The following is a 7,673-nucleotide window of genomic DNA, read 5'->3' on the forward strand; positions in this document are numbered from 1 at the left end:
CATATGCCTACTTGAACCTTTTCATCTAATACTCTTTTCCCTTTAAACAACCTTTTTCCTGGGTTTATCATTAAATGAATAGACGGAGGCGACCAATGACTTCATTGCACTGGACATAGTTTTGAAAACTGCTACAAAAATCACAACAAGACTTTCTGACGTTCCCATAGCAGTCGATTCTACTTTACGAACGATCCGGATTTACTTGTTTATCTGGGCTTGCACTTCAGCAGGATTCCACAATAATGTATGTTTTATGCTGTTAAACAGCAATAAAAAGGAAGACTTTTAATGACAGAAGTTGAAAGTCTTCAGAAGCATAAAAAGAGAGTTTATTAAATACGAGGATACCAAAATGTTTCGTAAGCAGAAACTTCGTTTGTTGTTTGTCGCTATGATTCACCTCAAAACCTAATTTGGCACTAGCAAAATAAATAATTTTCTCAATTCGAGCGAAAGCGAATTTTATCCCCAAATTTCGGGTAGCGCATGAATTCCGCACTGGAAAAATTCTCGTCTTTTGAGGCTCCCCATGTATAGAAACATTTTTTTATTTCCTCTGAAACAAGTGATGGTCAAAAAAAAGTAACGTCTGGTGTGTATAGGGTGATGTAAGAACTACCATTTCAGTGTTTCTATGTATGGTGTCTACATGAAACCGAGTGTTATCATGCCAGCAATTTCATGTCAAGTGATTCAAGAATTGTGGACATATAGTGGTCTTAAATTTTTTTGAAAATTTGTTTGTTCGTAGGCCTGAGTATAGTAATTTTTTAGGATGAATTATGCTTCTCAAATATTACAATACAAAAAAAATTGCACAAAAAAATCAATTTTTTCACGAATTAATAAAGATTAAAAAAAGGAAAAAAAAAATGTTTGTAAAGAATCTTTTTTTAAGTATATTTTGTACCAAAAAATTTATAGGAATCTTAAAAAGAACTGAAAATATTTCACTTTAACACCAGATTTACCAGAGCAGTCATTATGACTGGCTGTGCGATTTCAATTCAAAATTCCTACTACATATAACATTTGCTTTTCGAAATGATGCTATGACTTTTTTAGCTACATATAAGTGGATAAAACAATGTTACTTTATATATGTTAATAACAAAGATATTTATACCAGTACCAGTCAAAATGACTGGTGCATGTTTCTATGCAGAAACGTGTGATTTCGGAGGAATCATGAGGAATATATCGCCAAGTGGCTTCGTTCGTTTCGTTATCGGCATTGAGCCGTTGTTATTGTGTTCCTATTACAACCATATTTTGGAACATATAAGTATTTGTACTAAATTAGAAGCCTCTCGAGTTTTGGGGAAAAACTGGATAATTACGCAAGCAAAATGTAAGGTATTTACTGCAATATTGTTCGCACGTGGGGCGTCCGGAGGAAATACTTTGAGGCTTCAATATTTGTAGAATAGCAAGTGAGGACCATCATTTTTCTCCAGCTCTCTGTGTAGACGAGATTTTATTCAGATTATGCGATACACTCGTTTCGACAAAAAAAAAATCAGAGGAGTCAACGTTTGCAAACAGACGGATGTTCTCGCTTCAGCAGTTTGGGACAAAGTTATTGAAAACAGTCAAAACTGCTTCAAACCGGGAGCTCATATTGCTGTGGATGAGAAACTGTTCGAACGAAGGCCAGACACTCGTTTACGTCGTATATGCCAATCAAAGCACCTAAATTTGGCATACATTTTTGGGTGGCGTCTGAAGTAGAGACGAAATGTGGCTAACCGTATTTAGAAAAAGACGAGTCTCGAAATACACCAACCTCCTAAGCGAGTTTGTCGTAATGAAACTTCTTGAAACGTATACCAAAGTATTCCTTTGGCCTTAAAATTAAGGTAAAAAAATATTTCGTTGCTTGGAACAATATGTGCAAATAAAAGGGAATTTTCGAAAACTTCCACGTTTCTCAACCTTTTTGTACCAATCTAATAGTTGCACACTAACCGTTTATAAAAGCAAACCAAATAAAAAAGTGCTTATACTAAGTACAAAGCATAAACACATCAAGATTTATAAAGCTGCTAAAAAATTACCTGAAACTGTATCGTTTTATAATATAGCCGGAATAAACAGCTGAATATATTGTACAAAAACACAACAGGAGAAAATATTTCACATTCTCATAGATTATCTGTTTATATTAGTTGTTGTTGTTGTTGTTGTAGCAGCAAAAACATTCCCCATACATGTACAAGGAGTGCTGGTGAAGTGACAGTTCTTGACCGGATATATAGTAAGCCTGGGTCGTTCCGGCAACGTAGAACCGACCGTCGGGGGCACGTATTTAGATTAGTAAAAGAACTTGCTTCAAAATTTCAGACTTCACGGCAAAAACTACACGAATATGATTTTCCATCTATAAGTGTGACGGTTTCTGTACGCAAATATTGCAATAATAATCAGACTACAAATATTTGTAAGACATGCAAAAAACTATATGCGGAGAGTGTAGATACATGAAAATCTACCTATGTATGTAGAAATTGTGATCGACAAACTGTAAACAATTAAGTATTTTGCTATTTGAAGATGTCTATAAATTCATTTATCTATTACAACTAATATTGTTCAACTTTTTTTGTATTTTTTTAGGAGTGGATGTAGACTGGAAGTCACAATAAGCAGTTTTTCTTATACACCAGTCATTTTTACTGGTTTTGGTAGAAATAGGCATATTTAAATAGCTGGTAAATCTAGTGTTAAATAAACGTATAGGGCTTTTTAAAGCGAAATACCTTTTGTTGTTTTTAACATTTTTATATAAACTTTTTTTTGTCAATTTTTTAGAAAAAAACATTCTTTTCGAATATGACAAAAAAAAAATTAAAAAAAAAATATTTTAAATTTGAAACAAATTTATTTTCGAAAACAAGTTTTTACAAAACAAAAAAATTAAAAAAAAATGTATGGAAATCTCAAAAAGAACTGAAAATATTTGACCGTAAAAAACTCTACCATATACTCCGTAACTATTGCTAATCATTCGTTCCTGCAGCTACAGTTTTTCTAAATTGAAGCAGAAAACCCAAACTTTTCGCAACTGATGGAAATTCCACATAAAATGGAAATAATATCTTTGACTGCGAATAAATTTATGCGGTGTTAGGTTGTATTCACAAATATCCAGCCTTACTTTGAGGTATTTCAGATTTGTCTGTCGCCATCAATCGCAAAACGATACATATTTTTATTCATAGAAGTTCCAATGTCATAACCGCTCCTGTATATATGCTCGATTTTGTTCTTAATTTTACTTTTCGGAAAAAGAAGAAGAATATGAAAAACTATTTATGCACTCACATCAACCAAAGTGGAAAAAGTTGTTTGTACAAAGTCAATAACAAATAAACATTTGCGTTAACATCACCTTTTCTCTACACGCCTCTTTGCCGCCGATGTTCTTGTTGTTGTTTTGACTTTTTAATGTCATTGCGGTCGGTCGATCGTAAAATTTGTTGCCTTTTTTAGTGCATTTCTCTGTGGCGTTTTGATGACTGCACTAGTTGAGATGGATTGTTGAAATTTTTATTGCCTCTCAATATTTTTAAAAATATTTGTTTTGTGTTTTTTAGTGATGTTTTCTTTTTTTGTTTTTTGTTTTTTTAGTACTGATGTAGCTTTAAATGCTCTTGATAGGTCTTTGAAGTTTTTGATGTTTCGTTCGTTAATTTTTTTTATGTTGCACGTTGCTCGATTGAACATTTTTTAATAGATAAACAGAAGTGTGGGTAGAGTGAAAAATTAGCAGAGATTTTATGGGAAAGCAATAATACTTATTTACCTTTATTGATTCAAAGGAAATCAAACGATAATGAATCAAGACGTTATTTACCGATTCTTAGTTATATTTTAGCTGCACATTGCCAAGTATGACCGATTTGAAGTGAGGTATCCCACTGATGTGCAGTCAAAGTAAAAGAAAGCCGGAATGCACTGAAAGCACAGAACGCCGTTCAGAAGGATCTAACTAGACTTATTTCAATTTACTATTCAATATTAGGTCACCGTAGCCGAATGGGTTGGTGCGCAACTACCATTCGAAATTCACAGAGAGAACGTCGGTTCGGATCTCGGTGAAAACACCAAAATTAAGAAAAGCATTTTTCTAATAGCGGTCGCCCCTCGGCAGGCAATGGCAAACCTCCGAGTGTATTTCTGCCATGAAAAAGCTACTCATAAAAATATCTGCCGTTCGGAGTCGGCTTGAAACTGTAGGCCCCTCCATTTGTGGAATAACATCAAGGCGCACACCACAAATACGAGGAGGAGCTCGGCCAGACACCCAAAAAGGGTGTACGCGCCAATTATATATATATATATTCAATAGGAAAAGGATTTTACTCATGAGTCACTGAATTGACCTTCGCTGAAAGGTCTTACACTAGTGACAGCTGCCTTGAAAGTGGTTACCTCCATTTAAAAAACGCTTAGATTCTTAAGCCTAATTTTGAGTTTAATCAGAGTTTCTTGAAGAAAAATGGTCCATTAACCTTCCCACACCTCTTAAAATTATGCATGAACAGATTAACTGGAGTTTCTTCCGGATTTTGGCCACCGCTGATTCTTACCAGAGGGATTTTACACACTCTGGGAATGCAACGATCAATACCAACGTTAATGAAAAAGAAGTTCTAATAAGTCAAATGATTTCCACAGCGCCGAGATGCTCCAACTCAATATAGAAAGAGGCTTCTGCTTAGAAATGCGAATTTTCTTCTCGAAATAGAATGCCAGTGAATCAGAGGGTGCAGAGTCATATCGTTGTTTTCTTCCTCTAGACTGCTTCTGCAGAAGTGATGTATCCGTGCATTTAACATCTGGGCATGTCTGCCTACTATACAGAGCCTCGTTATGACAAAAATTAGTGTGCTGGAACTATGCTTATTTTGACCTAGCAGAGATGCTGTGCCCTGGCAGGTCGTTTGAAAAGTCCGTGTAAAATCAGAGATATTGCACTACTGGCGCGTATAGAGGTTATGTTTAGTAGTATCTCTTGGAAGAACACACACCAAGATGCTTTGTGCTTGGCATTCGTTTGAATCGAGGAAGTCAAGTGATTTTCCTTTCCATCACGACAACGCACCAGTTCCCGTCTCGGCAGTTTTGGTCGCGAAATTAATCGAAATATGTAGGGTTCCAACTCGTTTCACAACCCGCTATTCTCCGGACTTGGCTCCCTTAGATCCCTTTCACTACTATTTGTCCCCCAATTTGAAAAAATGGCTGGCGGGAAAAATATTTTATTCAAACGAAGAGGTGATTGCAGAATTGAACGGGTATTTTTCAAACTTGGACAAATTCTATTATTCGGAAGGGATCAACAAGCTAGAATAGCGTTGGGCGAAGTGTATAAGCCTAAGGGGAACATATGTTGGAAAATAAAAAAAGGTAGTTTTTATTTTTGCATGGACTTTTCAAATGACCCTGGTACATTTGAGTAAAATGACTCCGCCATCTCGCCTGGAGATGCGCGAAATTTCGTGGCTACGTGACTTTGGAGGTTGTCGACTGTTACGTCAGGGACTTTAGCACCGCCTTGCTGTTGGTGAAAATGCAGATATCATATCCAGGTATAGAATCACACTGAACCAGTGTCAAACCTTAATTATTGGCATTAGTCCATCCAGGAAAATATTGCAGTAGATCGAAAACCGAAAAGTAGAGGAGTTGCTCAGATATTCGGAATATACCTATACACCGCTTGCGCTTTGAGATATCTGTATATGAGATAACTCGCTTACAAAGTATCGTTGACACTTTTCCCCTAAGAGTTGGAGTCTCGTCAAACTTGTGGTGGTAATTGGAGGCGAAACTGCATAATCCATCTGTCCGGAAAGCTCCAAAGTACAAGTAAGGATCGTTCTTAAAGTGTTAACTCGTATAGCACATTTTGCTGCAGACCTACTGAAAGGCGATTTTATGCTTTATCGTTAAAGGTTTAATGTCACTTTAGGCTCAGATATCGTGATTTTATACATTTAAATTTCTTTTTAAGTTTCTCAAGGCATGAAAAATCAGACACTTTTGATTTGTTTTTGGAATTTTCACCATTTTCGCATTATAACACATTGTTAAGTGCCTTCGACGATAGTCAATATCTACTTTGCACGGAATTCACCGTTTTGACGCTCCTTTACACCCGCATTTCTGCGATTTCCATGATTTCCCTACTTTCTCGCCGGCTTTCGCCGAAATGCATTTATTGCATTACAGCGCAAAATAATTTTTTATTTGCTGACAATAAAACAAGCGAATTTTATACAATGCAAAAACAAATACAAAAAAAAAAAAAAAACATTTAAAAAATTGCGACAAGCGAAAAATACATACTTTTCAAATAAAATCGAATAAACGAAGCGGGCGCGCGGATCTAAAGACAAAGAAGTCAAATGTAAAGCGACAAGGCGCACTGCTGAAAGATAAAAAGGAAGCAAAAGGAAATTACTGAAGTAAAATACATTGCAATTTATTGTCAACAAGTTATGCACCGGCGAAAAGTGCAAATTCATGTTCCGTTGACAATTTCACATAACTTGCCACAACGGCAAAAAGCGACAATCATCATACAAGAAGGGGTGCAATGAAAGCGGGAAAGTGCACTGAAAAGTACAGACGAAGGAAGTGCAACCAACGAACCGTAGCGCGCCAAAGACACTTTCGCAATGGCAACACCGATGACGATGCCGATGACGATGATGATGATGATGACATTTTCGCTGCCGTCGTCGTCGACGCTGCCACTTTCAGGCAACATTTGCTCAGAGTTATGTGCATGCATTCATTGATGCAACAATACCACCAGCCGCAGCCAGCAAAGCGCTTCGATTGTTAACGTCTGCAATGCAAATGTAATTTATTAAATTTGATCTGCTATTTCCGTAATCTTCCCCCGCAATACCACCGCAATTCCATCTTTTATGCACCAGCGACTGCTGCACTTCCTATAATCGAACCGGGAGAGTTGCCACGAGGTGTCGACTGACAGAGCGGGTGGCGAGCGATGTTTGTAAGTAAGTAAATGTGTTAGGGCGTTGTGCCAAAATCAGATGAAGAGGAAAAGTAAGAAAAAATAGTAGATTTCATACAATTATATTTTGCATTACATTATTGAGAAATGTGTAAATTTTATTGGAAAATTGTGTATCAGAAATTAAGTTTAATGCAATGACAAAAGGGCTTTGGCTGAAGTGAAAATGTATATACCGGAGCTCGAAGTAATAGGAGTGCGGCGAATTACCAGGACTTTTTGTATTGGCATGTTGGAGAAGCTTCTCAGTAACCAGGATATATCAGAAAAATTTGTTCGCAGGATAGAAAGCTATCTCTCCTGTATTGCAGTACTGGTAGATATTAAAGACGATACATATATCGCTGCCCAACTCTGCCATCTCAACTCAAGCAGACTGAAATTTTGCAATTACAGTCAGCCTTTAAACGTATTAGAGCTAGTCTTACAGAGACGACTCCTTCAAATTTCCTCTGCCGAGCCAAAACTTTCTTCAATGGACTTGCACAGTTTCGCCCACACATCCGCTGGTCAAGATCACGCAAGAGCTCAATTGAATGCAATCTGAGTCATCGTAGGGATATCCAAAGAAAACAAATTAGGTTTATCACCGAGTCACCAGTTCCTCGGCGGTGCTTTC

The 7,673-nt window shown here is 36.8% G+C and overlaps 1 long non-coding RNA gene across 3 annotated transcripts; it reads right to left on the reverse strand.

Moving 5' to 3' along the window:
* Window positions 1-2,939: 2,939 nt before the first annotated feature.
* On the reverse strand, window positions 2,940-3,650 carry LOC129242703 (uncharacterized). Of its 3 annotated transcripts, none has more exons than XR_008582206.1 (3): window positions 3,395-3,650; window positions 3,161-3,270; window positions 2,940-3,107 (listed from the first exon to the last, which is right to left on the reverse strand). It is a non-coding gene; the product is annotated as an uncharacterized LOC129242703 (long non-coding RNA). The 3 variants fall into 3 exon arrangements; XR_008582207.1 differs by having other exon boundaries at window positions 3,161-3,280; XR_008582208.1 differs by having other exon boundaries at window positions 3,161-3,311.
* Between the last annotated feature and the right edge of the window lie 4,023 nt (window positions 3,651-7,673).

The sequence above is a fragment of the Anastrepha obliqua genome, chromosome 3 (genome assembly GCF_027943255.1).
Source record: "Anastrepha obliqua isolate idAnaObli1 chromosome 3, idAnaObli1_1.0, whole genome shotgun sequence".
NCBI lineage: Eukaryota > Metazoa > Arthropoda > Insecta > Diptera > Tephritidae > Anastrepha > Anastrepha obliqua.